Source organism: Cyanistes caeruleus, chromosome 10, assembly GCF_971803275.1.
Source record: "Cyanistes caeruleus chromosome 10, bCyaCae1.hap1.1, whole genome shotgun sequence".
Classification (NCBI taxonomy): domain Eukaryota; kingdom Metazoa; phylum Chordata; class Aves; order Passeriformes; family Paridae; genus Cyanistes; species Cyanistes caeruleus.
The window spans coordinates 13,048,386-13,064,456 of record NC_141710.1 but is presented as its reverse complement, the minus strand read 5'-3'; the positions used below and the strand labels follow the sequence as shown (position 1 = coordinate 13,064,456).

Sequence of the window (16,071 nt, the reverse complement as noted above, 5' to 3'; positions counted from 1 at the left end):
ACCCAGCCACTGTCCTGATACCCAGATGGAGCCCCCCAAGCTCCAGTCAGGGGCTGCTGCCAACAGCTGGCACAATTCTCTGCTGTGCTCCCCCAGCCTGCTCTTCCCTGGAGCAGACCAGGTCTTGCACCTCTCCTCTAGCCCTAACCAGCATGCCAGCTCTCCTCTGGATGCTGTCCACTTCCCCTGCCTTCTCCTGAGCCAAAGATCCTAAAGCCAGCCAGGAGCAGCCTCACCACTGCCCAGTGGAGGAGATGCTCCCCACGGCGTCCTTCTCCACGCAAAGGATACAGTTCCCCCTAGTCCTGGTCTGCAAAAATGTGAGATTAAGAAGGGGAAGAGCTTCCCAGCAGCCAGCATGGCATCAGCAGGAGCCAGGCCAGCTGGCTTGCAGCTGTGCCAGGGCAACTGTGCTCCTGTCCTCACCCTGTGCACTGTCAGATTTTGCAGCTGGTGAGCTGCTGTGCTTTGCCGATTGGCTCACAAATTGCTTTCCAATATCACGGTCCTGACAAGTGTTTCAGCAAAGCCAAGATTTTGCTCTTTTATGGATTAAACACAGGTCTGTTGACACCAGCAGGAGCTGGTCTCTGGCCAGAGGTGTGGCTGCAGGGTAAGTGGGTCAGGGAAGCGGCTTTCACAGACACCAGCCAGAGCTCGGAGCTGCCTGCCCACTGGAAATCATTCCAAACACTCTGTCAGCACTCAGAAATCACTTGCAGACGTGGCTCAGCACAGGCAAGTGCCAGCCACTAAGGTGTTAGTGGGTTTTGATGTACCACTATGTCTTAACCTGATCAGAAACTCCTGGCTGCCAATGGGCTTGGGTGGGAGTAAGACAGGGTCCAGGAAAGGTGCAAAGCAGGTCGGTGTGACTGTCAGATCCACCGAGCAGCAGCCTGACCTGCACTAGGGACTCAGGAGGGGTGAACATATCTGCAAGGGTGGGTGGTCTCCCCCAGTTCCTGCAAACTGACACCCCATCAGAGCCCTCTGCCCTCCTTAGTGGCAGCAGAAAGCAAAGGACACAGGTGATAAGGGCAGAGACAGCAGACATTCAGCCCAGCAGTAACCCCCACCTCATTGCTTCATGACAGCCCTGGGGACAACTTTTCTTATGAAGTGCCAGAGCAAGATGTTCTCATCTTGCTGTAAATCTTCACTGTACTCACCAGTGCTTGAAGTTTGTCCTTACTAAATCCCTGTGAGGCTCTCTCTCCCTTCATCTGGGGAGCATGCAAATACCTTTAGAGTTGATAAGTCCTTTCTATGTCAACTTTCAGGTTTATTTATACAGCAAAATATCGCTTCATTATAATGCAAATGGAGGAATCCCTGGGAAGCAATCAAAGCAAGCAGGGAGGTTTGTTTGCACCGTTTCATGTCAGACAAGCTGGGATGAAAGGATCAGCCTGCAGGAGCCAGCAAATGCCACCTACAAGTGCCACTATGCTTTTACCATGCTCATGCAGAGGAAGGGCTGGAGCAAAATGGGGCTCCTCTCCATGCTGGCTCTGGTAGCTAACCTTCCTTCCCAAAGCTCCTGGCCATTGCCTGATCTTCCAGTGCCACCGGAACAGATTCCCATTAGGTGCAACACTTCCCACAGCAGACACCAGTGTATTGTCAGCAGCTGCCAGGCTCTGTTCAGCCCTGCACCCACAGCCACCTGGCCCACTGACAACACCTAATCCTGCTCACAACCCTACGCTCACTCCTGTCTTCTCATCCAGCTCCTGTGTCTCTGTGGCCACTAAAAAAGCAAAGCCCTCTGAGGAGGTCACAGGTGCCCAGGATGGCAAGGGACTGAGGGTTGTTGGTGCCCTGCCCATGCATGCAGCAGGGCAGCAGAGTGGGCAGGAAGAAGGGAAGGACAGCAGGTGCAGCAGTGCCAGTGAAAGACCTGGCACAGGAGGTCACTATGCATGCCAAACAATCACCACAAACAGCAGATCACTGTCCCCAGGGGAAGAGATTGGAACCATGGCCACCACTCCCCAGTGTGGGACTGCCCAGCTCCCATCTGGGCACCCCCAAGAGTGTTTGGGGCATGGGGACAACACCCCCTCTCCAAAGGCACTGCAGCCTCAGGGACATCCTGGGGGGGCCAGGGGTGGCAGCTGGTATTGGTAAAGCAGGTTGGCCAGTAAAGCAGCTTGTTGGTTCCAGCTGGGAAAGCAGGATGCTGTCCTGGGCAGGGAGACAATGCTGTGCCTGCAGCCCCAGGCCAGGCATCCACGGAACCCTGAGGATAGAGGACCTTTGCCCACTGTCTTTGTGAGCAGAGAGATGGGGCAGGATCCATGAAAGGCTGCTGGAGGCTCACCAGCTGCAGACTTTGCATGCTGCAAAGGGCTGGATATTTGCAGTTCAAGAGGAAAGCCTCCAGCATGGCTTAATCCAGCTGAAGCAACCGTGCTTAGATAGAGTCACTAGGTGAAAATGTCTCATAATGAGGGAGTTTAGTTGTATGAATATTTCTAGATCAATTGCAGATTTGCTTGATAACGATGGCAGCCTAAATGGGTTTGCACTTTATGGGAAGTGGAGAGCTCAGTGCCTGGTGACAGTGCTCCTGGCCCAGCTCTCAGGGGATGCCCCGTTCACATTGCCAGACAAAATGGGCTGACTTTTTCCAGGATTTAACTGCCCCTGCTAGGGTGCCCATATAGGAAAGGCTCCTACCTAGGCAGCACCAAATATTTAACTGAAAAGGTTCTTGGGACACGTGTATTCCCCTTCCCTAAAGGGGTGAACTCCCTGAAAATCCCTGGCACGAGCTTGACCTACTCCAAGTGCCTCCCCATAGGAAGATGCCGACATTGCAGAAATAATCAGCCTATTTTTAAAGGTTAGGAATGCTCCTAGCAAATTCTCCCCTGAGTTTCCTTCCCCCCAGCTTTTTCTCACCCTCTGCCTCTCCCCTGAGATAGCAATCAATGATACCGCAGGTTTAATTAATGTTTTTGACTTCCAGCACAGGGATGTGATTTCTCCTCTGTGCTTTTGCCAGGAGTGGTCTTATCCTGCCAGACAGGCAGGTAATCTGGGCAGGCAAGACTGGCTTCATACCTGCACATCTAACAGGGTTGTGCCTTTGGGATTTGTGGTACTGCTGGCAAGGCAGCAGAGGCCCAATGCTTGCACCAGGCATCTAACTGTTGCTGGAAAAGCTGTGAACTGAGGCAGAGTGATGCCAGGACCTACACAGGGAGGGGAGGAGAGGTGTCACTCCCTGGCACAAGGGCTGCCAGGCTGGATTTCTGCCCAAAAGGATGCTGTGGTGCAGGGAAGACAGCAGCCAGGATGCTGACATGGTCAAGGGACACAGGACCCAGTGCATTTAACTAGATAATCCTTGCTTTAAAGCAAGAGCAGCATCAGCACTGGCCTTGCAAACCTCAAGCCCTGGCAGTGACTTCTCCCCACAGCAAGGAGGTTCCCACAGGACCCCAGGCCATCACTGCTGCAGCTCCTCAGTCCCCACTGCCAGTCTGCCATGATGCAGCACTGGCGTCAGCATGGGGACACCCAGAGACTGCTGAGAACAGCTGGCACATTGCTGCTGTCCACGGCTGTTTTGGGGCCCTTCTACTTTTGTCTGAGATACTCAGACTATATAAAATTAGATTTAGCCTTAGTGCTAAAAAAGAAGTGCTAATACCATTCAGCTGAGGGCTAAAGATGGGGCCACATATATTAATAACCCTGTCATTTTCACCCTCTGGAGTGGGATTTCAACCCAGCCTGCTCTAGCACAGCTGAAGACTCTCTGTTGCTCAGGAGCCACCTTTAGCCATGACTCCATTTCATACAGGGTGGCAAGAACACTCCATGCAGGTACTTACTTCTCATTACAGGGATGCTTTTCTCCTGGGGTGTTTAGTTAGGTCTGACCAGCAGAGATGTGCCATTAGAGCTAAGGCAATCTCTGCTGGTCTGTGTGGACTGGAAGACGGTCAGGCAGCCCTGGGAGCAAGGCAGCAGTGAAGGCAGGAGGAATGGGGAGCTCAAGGCATGGGCTGCACTCAGCAGGCACAGGTTGGTCCAGCAGTAGCAGAGGCTTTGGGTCCCCAGGAACAGCAGTGTCAAGGTGGGAAGGCACTCTGTGCCAGCCACAGCAGGGAAAGGGAAGAAGGCCTGAGCAATTCACAGTGTCATGGGTCTCCTCTTCTCATGCAGTGCATGTTGCAGATGGGGAAGGGAAAGCTCAGACCTGCTCCCCTCCCAGTGGCACCCTCCCTGTCTCAGATGGAACAGGGAGACATGGGATAAGAGAAGGTGATGATCCTGTTTTTCCCAGTCCTGCCTGCATTCTCATGTTACTGCACTTCAGAAAGCCCCAGAAAAAAAAAAATCCTATGGTCCATGTGAGGGTTAAGTCTATTAACCAGCTATTAAACTAAAGTTTTGAGTTAAAAGTTTCCCAGAAAAGTGCTGACTGCATGCAAAGCAGGAGTTACCCTGTTCACATTTGGCTGAGCAGGAGTACCTGTGGGCAAAACAAACCCCTTACAGTGAAACAAAAAAGCCACTGGTGGATAACATACCCTGAGAGCAGAGCTTTGCCTCTTCCCAGGCATAAATCACCCATGAGTGGGCTGTGATGTTCTCTGCTGTGCCTGTTATCTGCGGTGTGAAGCTCCCTGCAAACACTCCCAGCTCTGCAGGCAGCTTGAGTGCTGCCTCTGGAATGAGCAGGCTGCACTCTGACTTGCTTATTTTACTGTCAACATCCCCAGGGTCCCCGGGCTACCACAGCCTCATGAAGCAGGGCATCAGCTATCCACCAGGCTGCCTCCATGCTGAACCAAGGACTATTTTGCTTGTTCTGCCTCAAAGCATGTCCCATGAACATGACAAACACCTTATGCCTCCGCAACAACTACACCTCTCCCCCACAGACCCTCCACTGCTGCAATGCCCACAAACCCTCCCCGTAGATTGCCCTCAGCCTCTTCCTGCCCCCCAAAACTGCTGTGTGGGGGCTGCTGCTGCCCCAGGCAGTCTGTGTGTGGTGAGTGCTGGGCACCTGCTGCTGCCCTGCCAGGTACAGAGACCCCACAATGCCTGCTCCTGCTGCTTCTGGAGCCCCAAAATGAGGCATGCTAGCAGCTATGCCTGGAAGGGGAGGAGATGATCAGGAAGGCACCCATGGTTGCACAGCCCCTAGTTTCCTTAGGAAACCAGCACAACAGCAGCCCTACTTCTGCCTGAACAGGTGAAAGCAAGGATGGGGCTTGATGGAGGAGACAAAGAGCAGTGCCAGAGGCAGTCACTTGGTCCCACAAGGAGAGGACAGTCCTGCTGTGACAGCAAAGCCATGCTCTGCAGGTTTGCAGCGGCCAGGCTCAGTCCCTGTGGATGCACCTGGGGAATGGCTGTCCTGCACTGCAACCCCTGCCTGCAAGGAAGGGGCTGGCTGCTCTACCCAAAAGCAGCCAGAGCCATAAATGTTGGGTTGTGCCAACAGTTGTGCTGCTCATTTACCCATCCCTAGTGCTGCTGGTGGCTGGACTGGAAGCATGGAGCATAGCATGTGCTGTTCATCAGGCAGCTTCACACTTCTGATGAGCAAAGAGCAGGAGGGATGGCAGGTTTCTCCATGCCACATGTACCTGGGCTGCTGGGAGCCATCAGCCTGACTGGGAGACTGCAGGTGGGGTTGCAGGGTGGCTGGGAGAACTTGTTAATTGTTTGCTGTCAAATGCTGTGGTTTCTGTGAAACTTCCAGGCACTCCTGCCTGGGCGACCGATGCACACTGGCCTCGCTGCTGCTTGAGAGGCTGCTTGAGCAGTGAGCTCAGCCTTGGCTCTGCCTGGTCCCTGCTGCCTACAGAACTATTTCTCCAGCAGCAGGGATGTTGCACTGGCAGGGACACGGCCAGAGCTGCTGGCAGCAGACAGAGTCAGGGATGCTGGGCACTGTGCAGTCTCCAGGCTGGGTCCCTGGATGCACCAAGCCAATGTGAACCTTCAGGAGCATCCTTGGACCTTGCTCCTGGTGGTCCCCACTCTTCCTGGGGACCTTCATGTACCCCAGAGGCAAGCTGATGGATGGGTAGCACCATCCACCTTGCTCTCCAGCCATCACACAGTGGCTCTGGCTTGCTCCAGCCTCCTCATTCAGTCTGGCAGGGGGGACAGCAGAGCCGTGCCACCGAGCACAAATCCCATTAAACGCTCCACGGCGCTGAGCTGCAGCTCCAAGCTCTGAGCCTCCCAAAGGACATAAGGCTGCTTAGGACACCCTAAGCTCTTCATGCAGATGAGTACTTGAGGCCATCAAAGAGGTCTTAAAAGCTTAAGGCAGGTAAATGTTTAAACTGCTTTAAGCCCTCAGTGTCACAGGCGGGCCAGAGGGAAGTCCCCAGCTAAAAGCCATCCCTGCATAGTCACCCTCTGCCACAGCACAGCAGCACTCAAGGGCCACCAAGCCCTTGCTTCCTCAGCTGCATTGCTCCTCCAGGTCTGTCCTGTCCCTGCCAGCCTCCCCCAACCACATCTTCACAGCAAAGGCTCAGGCTGCTATGTCTCTCCCACCATATTTATTTTCTTTCTAGACAGTGGTAGTTTTGATATGCAGCCCTCCAAATCCCAGCTGTGCATTCTACTACCTCTCATCAGGAGAGTAATGAAATGAATACTTTTTCGTGGGCAGCTACACACTTAATTCAAGCTCTACCCCTGAAAAGCCTGAATGAAATCGCATGGAGTATAGCTGGTGCCTCAGGAGTGTTTCCATAAATAAAATCTGGAGGTTTCAGTGGGATCTTTAATACACACTAAATAGGAATCTGTCACAAACTTGTCCTCTTGCAAAGATACAGCAGAATATCTTTTATCCACAACAGCAGATCAATACACACAGACTTTTCTCAAGAGGTTTCTTGGTTGTCACTAATGATTTGTTTCTTCTGGTTGTAAAGAACTGTATTTGTACTAACAGGATGCCACAAATTGTTTCACTTGCTTCCAAGATGCTGGAGCTGCCCTTAAGCTTAATACTGCAAGTTATTGCAGGTATCTGTGCTTCTTTCCTCTGAGGTACCATGAGAACTGCTCGTCTCCCTCCCAGGTCTTGTGTTTCTACATGTTTATTGTCAGTGTGGGAACAAGCTCAGCTTTTCAGTTTGAGCTGTGCATTTGCCCTGGAGAGGACCCTGGACATGGAATGCTCACCAGCTGAGCTTCCATCCTGCACCTGCAGCCATTTCCCTCCTCAGGCTCTGTTAACTCAGGAAATGCCACCAATGGAGCATTTCCAAACATACTCCCACAGAGCAGGAACACCATGCCTCTTCTCAGAGTTGCCTGCCTTGGAGCAGACTTGCTTTCAAACTACCTCTTCATTTTTAGGAATATTTATTGTGCTTTGTTAATCACTGGACTTGATGGTCCTAGAGGTCTTTTCCAACCTAAATTATTTTATTCCCACATCATTGACCCTCAGTTTGCTGTTTAGCTGTGCTGGGATACCTACCACCTGCAGCACACAGGCATTGCAAAATCAAAGAAAACCAAAGTTTTATTTTAACACAAGAAACATCACATCCAGCCAAGAGGTTTGAGACCTGCACACATCCTTTTCAGCATCCTCCCCAGCCCAAGCCACTTTCCCACCTTGCCATCCCATCTAGTGCACAGCACTGCTACTCCTCCTGTGGCCAGTCTGGTCCCAATCTAAAATGGCCCCATAAGGGATATCTTGTGACCTTCCCAGCTTTTGCAAGGAGGTGACACAAGGACCAGTTGTGACCAGTGCTACCAAAAAGAACCATTCTCTCTGAAGTTCAGCCAGGAAAGCGCCCAGCAGTCATGTCCCCAGTGCTGAGCTGTGCGAGGGAGGGATGCATGGATGGCCATGCATCACACTTTTGTGTGATGGATCACCACTTTTTGCCTTGTGACAGGCATGGGAATCTACTGTTCGGTCTTTCATAGGTTTTATCTCAATGCAGAGCCATAAAGAAAGTGGAAAATGCAGCCAAGCACTTTGATGTGGATCAACACAGAGAGTTCCCATTGTTCAGGCAACCACCTCAGACTCCCCAGGTCACCAGAGGATGTTTTCTTCTCCCAACTAAGGGCAGAGACCTCTGAGAAAACCCTGCTCCAGCCCCAGGAACCTGGCATGCGTGAAAATATATTTGGAGGGAGGGAAGAATTTCCATATGAAAGAAGGAATTGACTTGAGAAGAAATAGGGAGACTGCAGCGTGACACTAACATGAAAAGCACATTCATGAATATGGACTGGGTAGGAGAGCCCAGAAACACTCATTTCCACATTTGCAAATGCAGATTTATTTTGCATGCAGGACAAATGCTAAAGGGGCTCCAGGTCCTTCCAGCAGAAACCTGTAGCAGCATGCTTGGGATGCTCCTGTGCTGCTGCACCAAGCTCAGACCCTTGTGGATGGGGACACACCTGCAGGTCTCAATCTAAAAAGCACTTCTTGTCACAAATCCCACTGCTGGGATAGGAATGAGGGACCTTAAACACACTGCTTGCAACATCATCTATTCCTTCTCTTCTCTGGGTAAAACTCTACTCCCTAACTCACAGTCACTGTCTGGGAGACCCCAGACTCCCAGCACAGCAAATACTGGGATATATAGTTCATTAAAGGCTGCGATTCCCTTTCTCTGAAGGATTCTCACATGTATTTCACAGTTTCTTTTAAAAAAAATCCAATCCCAGTCCAGCAAATCGAATCTTTTACCGTGGTGCTAATTTTCATACAATTTCTAAACATAAAAAAGCAATTTATTAAGATGGTATAACCATGCCATTACATCATGAGACAGGAAAACAGTGAGAGAACTTATTTAAAAAAAAAAAAAAAAGTCAGGCTTACTCAGCTCTTAATGTAGCCCAAGTGATCACTCAGGCATCCTTGGAATGAGAATTTTGAATTAAGGGTGATGATAGCCTTAAATAATAACCTCCATGCTGTCTACAATGCTTTTATTCTATTAACTCCAGCATCTCAAGCAGGATGATAAATTCACTCACTAATGGTCAAATAGCACTTTTTCTTATAGCTTGTATTTTATTTCTTTTTTGCAGATAGCACCTCTGCAATCCAGCCTGTGCTGGTGCCGACAGCACTTGCAAGAAGCCTGCTATTCAACTGACTTTTAATGACTGAGCAGCTTTGCTGCTGGGGAAGTTTTGGTCCCTGGGATAAAAATAAATGGGACATGCCTTTATTTTTCACTACTCTGTGCTTTGCCAGTTCTTTTTTTGCACAGAAATATCACCCGAGTCCCCAGGACATGAAGGAGCACATTCACAACCCCAGCCCTCTTGGGGTCTCTGCTGCCTGGTTCAGCTTCCCTTCCCTTGGTTCAGACACTTTCATATTTTTTAGAAATATCATGATTCCCTGAACTATCACATATATCCCACACCTGGTCTGCCACTAAGTTTGTGTCAGGATTGCTGCAAGAGTGACAAAGAACCTGCCACTGCTGTGGGAATGCAGTGATTCAAACAAAGCCTTGCCTAAATACCGTGTCTTGTCTGTGGACAAGGCAGGCAGCAGAAAATAACTTTTTTGATTCACACTTGGGACACGGATACAATAAACAATTCAGTAAATAACATGAAATGCCAGATGGGAAGGGCTGAGGCTCTCAAGGAATTTTCCTCTTCAGAAAACCTGATTATTCAACAATCTGACATTTAAAGTGTCCTAAATTTCTTAAACTAGACACATAACTGGAAAATGCAATGGTGGCTGTCACCTCTATAGTGACAAAGTGGAAAATCCAAGTTGATTCTACAGGCACCTTCCCCTACCTGGTATTTTTCCATGGCCAGGTTACCCTAACCCTAACACTAATGCTAACCCCTAAACCCAATTCCAATCCTAAACCCAAGCCAAACCCTAACCCATGTTTTTCCATGGCCCAGTTACCCTAAACCTAGCCCTAACCCTAACCCAAACCCTTAACCGCAACCCTAACCTTAACCCACAACTCTAACCCCACTGGCAACCCTAATTCCTAACACTAAACCCTAACCCAAACCCTAATCCTACCCCCTAACCCCAACCGTAACTCTAACCGTAACCCGTAACCTTAACCCCAACCCCAACTGTAACCCCTAACCCTAACCCTACCCTTGAACCCTAATGCTAAAGCTAATCCTTACTGGAACCTCTAACCCTAACCCTGACCCCAATCCTAACTCCTAATGCTAACCCATAACCCTAAGCAAAACCGCAACCCTAGCCCCAAACCTTACCCAAACCCTAAACCCTAATCCTAAACACAACCCTAACCCCCAACCCTAAGTTCCTTCCTGTGGTGGTCTCTGAAATTCATTTAAATCAGGAAATTACTCTTCCTGTTTTTCTCCACAGACTACATGTGTCCAGGCTGGCAAATCACAGCAGGATGGATGTCAACCATGATTTAACCCTTTGTATCCACGGCTAGGCCCTTCTGAAGGCCCCCTTTCCTCTCAGGTCAGTGTGCCAAGACCACAGCTTCTGGAAAGGCTTATTTTACTTACTCTTGACTGGATCCTCATAGGTCCCAGTTCATCATCCTTCAGGACTGCTCACAGCCCTAGGGATTCAGGTATTACGGAGGTGCCTGCTTGGCTGCACAGTGGTGGCACTTGGATGCTGCAGGCACTCCCAGAACCCACGGCAGTGAGACCAACACCCCTGGTACCACACAGGGGCACACGAGGGAAGCAGTCACAGGGCTGTGCAGAGGCTGCTGCCCAAAGAGACAGAGGTTTTGCAGGTGTTGCTACAGGATGGGACATGGCAAGGGCTGTTCTGCAGCTAAGCTTGGGGGAGCAGAGCAGGGCCCATCTCTCCGAGAGACAAATGAGCCACGAGTGCCTCCAGTGATTAACATCAGCCCCTGACAGCTCCATCAGCGATTCTGGGACATCAGCTCCATGGGGAGAACCAGAGACTTTTCCAGGTCTGGAGCACTCCTGGCACAAATGCAATGGTCAGGCAGAGGTGCCAGCTGAGCTCTTGCTGTGAGCACTGGCAGGCAGGGAGGCCAGGCCTGCTTAACGAGGTCACTTCTGCTTTTTTAAAGGACTTTCCCAATCCCCATGTGGGAACAGATCACACCCACGGTGGAGCATGGCAGCTGTGGCAGATAGCCAGACATAGATTTGGGGTTGACTGTAGCCTTTAAATTCATATTGGGAATGATTTGGAGAGACCCCAGGTCCTCGTGCAGTGATGATTCATTTGGCAAGGTCATGTACATGGGAAACCTCCTAACCTGGAAGTATTATTCCAAGCAGGGCAAATTGTTAGTGCCCACTCCGACCAGCAGCAAACTGCCCAGACTGGTGCATCCTGCCTGGCACGGCTTTCTGCAGAGGACCAGTGAGGGAACTTAAAGAGATGGGCTACACCAAGGATAAGCCAGCCAAGGTTCCCATATCCTCTGGCTCAAACAGCCAAGCAGAGCCTGCTGCTAGAAGACAAGAAGTTGGAAAAGATGATTAATAGAGGCTTGGGAACAAAGTTGACTTGATTCCTTTTGAAATAGAGAACAGTTCCTCAGACAGCAGCTGGCATGAGCCTGCTCAGCTTCCAGTGGGAAGGGAGATAAATGGCTGCCTGGACACAGTCCAACCCAGTGTGAGAGGAGACACATTAAGCAAGCAAACAAGCCTGTTGCTCTCAGTCCCAAGGTGCTGAGATGGACTTGTAAAACTTCAGCTTGGGCAGGGGCCACCCCAGAGCATGCTGCCTCTGCCATTACACCAGGAGGCAGTGGGGCAGGGTCACAGCCACCTATACATTCATCCCTGTGTGAGCAGAGCAGAGGCCAGCAGGAGACAAACCCTTCCATCAAAGGCAGCTGGACCAGGACATGTGAGGAGCTGCTGTACAGCCCCTGGAAAAAGTTCCAGAAGTTGGCCAGAATGGAGATCAGAGCTTCTGGTTGTTTCAAAGTCTGCACTGCACTCACCCTATAAATCAAACAGGAAGATGCAGCAAACTCATCACAGCGAGATCAAATGGATTTCTCGCTGATGTTATGCCAATGCTGTGGAGCTTTGCTTCATCTCACTCGTTTCCAGGGGCTTTAACTAAAAGCTTTTTCGCTGCACTGTTTGTGATGTGGGTAATCAAAGCACCAACTCCTGGCCAGAGTGACAGGGAAAGCAACACTGAGCACTGCACAGCACCTTCTGCTAAATGGGGAATAGATTGGGGTAAGTACTCCAAACTCATGTGAGGGAGGGCTCCATGCCCCCTCACTCAGGAGGATTAAAAAAGACCTGCTGGTCTCCACTGAACAGTTTGCAGCTGTGTCAGGTAGTCCAGCCACAAACCACATAAGTGAAGGGAATTATTCTTTTAATTAGAAACAAGCCTCATCTCTTCAGTAGCCTGCAATTCCTGAAGAGCTCTTTGTAAAGAAAATGTTTTATTTCCAGGGCGATGGCTCGCTTATGATGGGTGTAAAACCCATTAAGGAGAGGATAAGGGTTCTAGAGATGTTATAAAATCCACTGGCTCATTTCTTGCTTTTGTGTTGCTTACAATTCAATTTTCACACAGGATCATTTGTTTACCAGACTTTAATGCAGCAAAGGTGAGTTAACTGCATCCAGCATTCACTTACTCCCAAGACACAGTCACGTGCTCCCAAAAACCTGTCTGCATGACTCCTCTGCCAGGATGGGGCCAGCACACAGCCTCTCCCCACCACAAGCACTGCTGCATGTGGTCCCAGTGCTGCTTGCTAGTCCCTTAGCAGTTCCCCTGGGTCACACCAGGCAGCTGTCCCTCTGCAGCCCACCTCCATCCAGAACTGCCTGGGGCAGTTCTGCAGAGTCCCAGCATCATTTTTTGGGCTTTGCTTCTCATCTTCACAGTGCTCAGAGTACCCTGCAAAATCCAGCCCATGAGGACAGGTCCCTTCTTTGCAGCTCCTTTCTTATACAGGGTAGCCTGGACTATTTTATGACAGCAAATGGGAGAGGGAAGACTGGGGCAGCTACCCATCCTAATGCTAATCCCTCTTTCATAGGGACTAGCATTTATTTTTCCTAATAAAAAAAATACATCTATTCCCACAGGAACATCACTCAGCTTTGCACACTGAACAGAGAGTCTATTAAACCAGACAGCTTCTCCTGAAGCTGGTTCTGTATAGTTTAATTAAACTCTACAGACAGCTTCACACCCAGCACACCCAGCTTTAATAGGAAGGCAGAAAAACCCCAATGCAAAAGCTCCAGCAAAGTCACACCAGGGCAGAGACATGGCCCTAGTGGGTGGGAGACCTCTGGGGCAGAAATGCCAGTCCTGGACACCTTCTGTCACCAATACCCGTGAGATGCTGAGCTGTGAGTGCAGCCTGTGCTGGCTGCTGCCCGCACCGAATTGCAGTGCACTGTCTCCATTTATTTGATTTGTATCGCCTGAAGGAAAATGCTTTTGCTGTCTTCATGCACTCTAAGCATTTGGCTTCAAAATAAAAGCTCTGGGGACCTGTCATCATGTGCTTTCCTTCCCATAAAGAAAAGGCAAGTTCCAGTCTTTTTAAGCTGAATTGCAGAAAAGTGCTCAAGCCCACCACTGCTGCTCTGCCTTGCTCAGGGATGACCTTGCAAAGGTTATTTTTGAAACCTGCTTCCTCCTCCTGCTGCAGTCTGACATTGGAACTGTCACATCCTGCCTTCCTACTTTACCTGAAGGACTTCAACAGCCTTTGGAGGAGTAAGAAAAGTAGCAGCATGGCTCAGGTTCTTCCCCCCCAAATGCTCTCAGAACTTGATCCTACATACTCACATGCACAAGTGCCACCTGCTCTTCCGCTGGCATCACATGGATGCCTGTGTTCATGGCACAGCCCTGGGCCTCTGGGATGGGAGCAGGTCATGTCTGCTGGAGGCCTGGGTCATTCCACTCTGCGTCCAGTGAGCTCTGGCAGGATTTCCTCCTCTTCAGACATGCAGAGGCCATGGGGGAGGCATGTGATGATGTGTGCCTGTGCTCAGTGCTGCTCCTCCTGCCCCATACACACATGCATGACCCAGACCTCAGCTCCCAGGGACAGTAGCATGGATGTGAATGGCCTGGGTGAGTCCAAAATGAAAGTCTAGATTAGAGTTGCTGGGAAAGAATTTCTCTGCTCTTGGGAATAAGGAAAGGAAATTCAGTCCCTCATTTCTCCCAGATATGGGTTTCTTTCTCACCCCAGATATTTTTGTGCAGTGCACTTTCTGTGGTCCATTACAGATACACAGATCATGGGGGATGTCACTGCTGGCAGGGACACCAAGCAGCTGCAGTGTGCTCTGGGCCCCACTTTCTTTCAGACACCTTCATACAGCTACCTGGCACTTCTGCAGCTATCCAGGCACCCACCCACAGGAGCACAGCATCCCTGCCAGCCCACCACCAGCCAGGGAGCTCATTCCTTACTCTAAGAGGAAGAAAAAGAAATACTTTAATCATTTAATTTGCGATTGACTCTAGTCCCTCAGATCAAGGCAATTCAGTACAGCATGGCCAAAAAATCCAAAGCACTGTTTTGCTCTAAAATATTTTGCTTGCTCCAACAACACTGTTACTGCAGTAGCAGATCTCACTCCTCCTGTCTCTCACTTTATCTTTGCCTTTCCTCCCTCCCCCTCCTGTTTTTCCCATCTGTGTTTGCAGCAGAGGAAGCGGAGATGAAACACAGGCTGCTGACTCTTCCTGCAGGCTCTGGATTGTCCAAACCAATCGACTTTGTTCAGTCTCTGCCTTTCCCTGCCCACTTCTGACAAGCTCTGCGAAGATCACAATGCATTTACTCTTCTCCCAGTGCAGTGAGGAGGATGAAGCATGAGCGCTCAGTGTACTGGTACAGAAATTACAAAGAAAGGCTCTGCAAATGCAGTGGTCAGAGGATTCAGAAAGCTCTGACCTGACCCAGCACAGGGTCCTGGTTAAACAATTTGCTGAGAGCTGCAAAGGCGCTGTGCAAGCGTTAAGCAACGTGCTGCTGGCTGCACAAACTACCTACTTCTTCCCTTTCTTAGGGTTTACACACACACACACAATGCCTCTGAAGGAATAAAAAATGGGTCTTGAAAGCTCCTACCGATTCTGCAGTGAACTGTGGCATTAAGGATGTGGAGGGAGGTGACCCCACCAGCTCACGGTTCATTCAGCAGCAGCTCGTGGGTGTTGCTCACTAGAGAGTGGAGCCGTCTCTGGCAGCTCCCTGCCCTACTTCTCTTTCAGAAATACATAATTGTGACATTGTATTACATAATTTATCATGTTACATCGAGATTGGGGCCGTCCTTGTGCAGTTTATTCTTCTGGGTATTTGAGCTGCCAGGGAGGAGAGACAAGAAGTGCAACCCCACAAACAGCCACTATTTTAGAAAAAAACTTTCAGAGTTTACAACAGTCTGAGACAACCTATCCTTGAGTACATAATCAAAAGGAGTTGCACAAGCAGAGCTTGGTCTGACCTGTGAGATGGCATCTGCCTGCATCATGAGAGCTCTCCCCAGACAGCCTATTCCTTTTCCAGTGCTTCCTTATGTGCTGACCAAAGGCCCAAGAAAAGGGCAGCTGTGAGTGGGTGAAATCCTCCCCACCACTGCTGACCTCACTGGCAGCACCTGCAGGATGGCCTGTAGAGCCAAGCATGGCAGTGTTTGCCGGACAAGCATGGTCCCAGAGCAGGGTTACACACTCAGCCACAGGCAGGCTAAACTGGCCAGAAATCATCTGTGCAGAGCAACAGGAACTGTGGTGCAAGGGCTCATTTACCAGAAGGTGCTAATACAAGCAGAGCCTCCAGGTGCCAGCATCCCCATGGCAGCTCCACACCTCCCACAGGACAAGCTTCTCGTGTGCTGTGTTTCCTCCTTCTCGCCTCACCAGGAGGATGAGGCTCAGCCTGTCCCAGGACAGGCATTGCCTGGAGCCCAGTCTTTGCACTTCCAGTGTAGCTGAGCTGCAGCTCCCTGTCCTTGGCATTTCACTGGTGTCCAACACTCCACCCTGGCAGCTGCTTTTGTCATCCCACCACTGGCAGGATAGGCAGCTCCTGCCTTCATCCT

General features: G+C 50.3%; 1 long non-coding RNA gene across 1 annotated transcript; it reads left to right on the top strand.

Annotated features, from left to right (window-relative positions):
• Positions 1-10,099: 10,099 nt before the first annotated feature.
• Positions 10,100-15,096, top strand: LOC147651308 (uncharacterized). The gene is made up of 2 exons (XR_015274384.1): positions 10,100-12,210; positions 14,669-15,096. It is a non-coding gene; the product is annotated as an uncharacterized LOC147651308 (long non-coding RNA).
• The last annotated feature ends 975 nt before the right edge of the window (positions 15,097-16,071 follow it).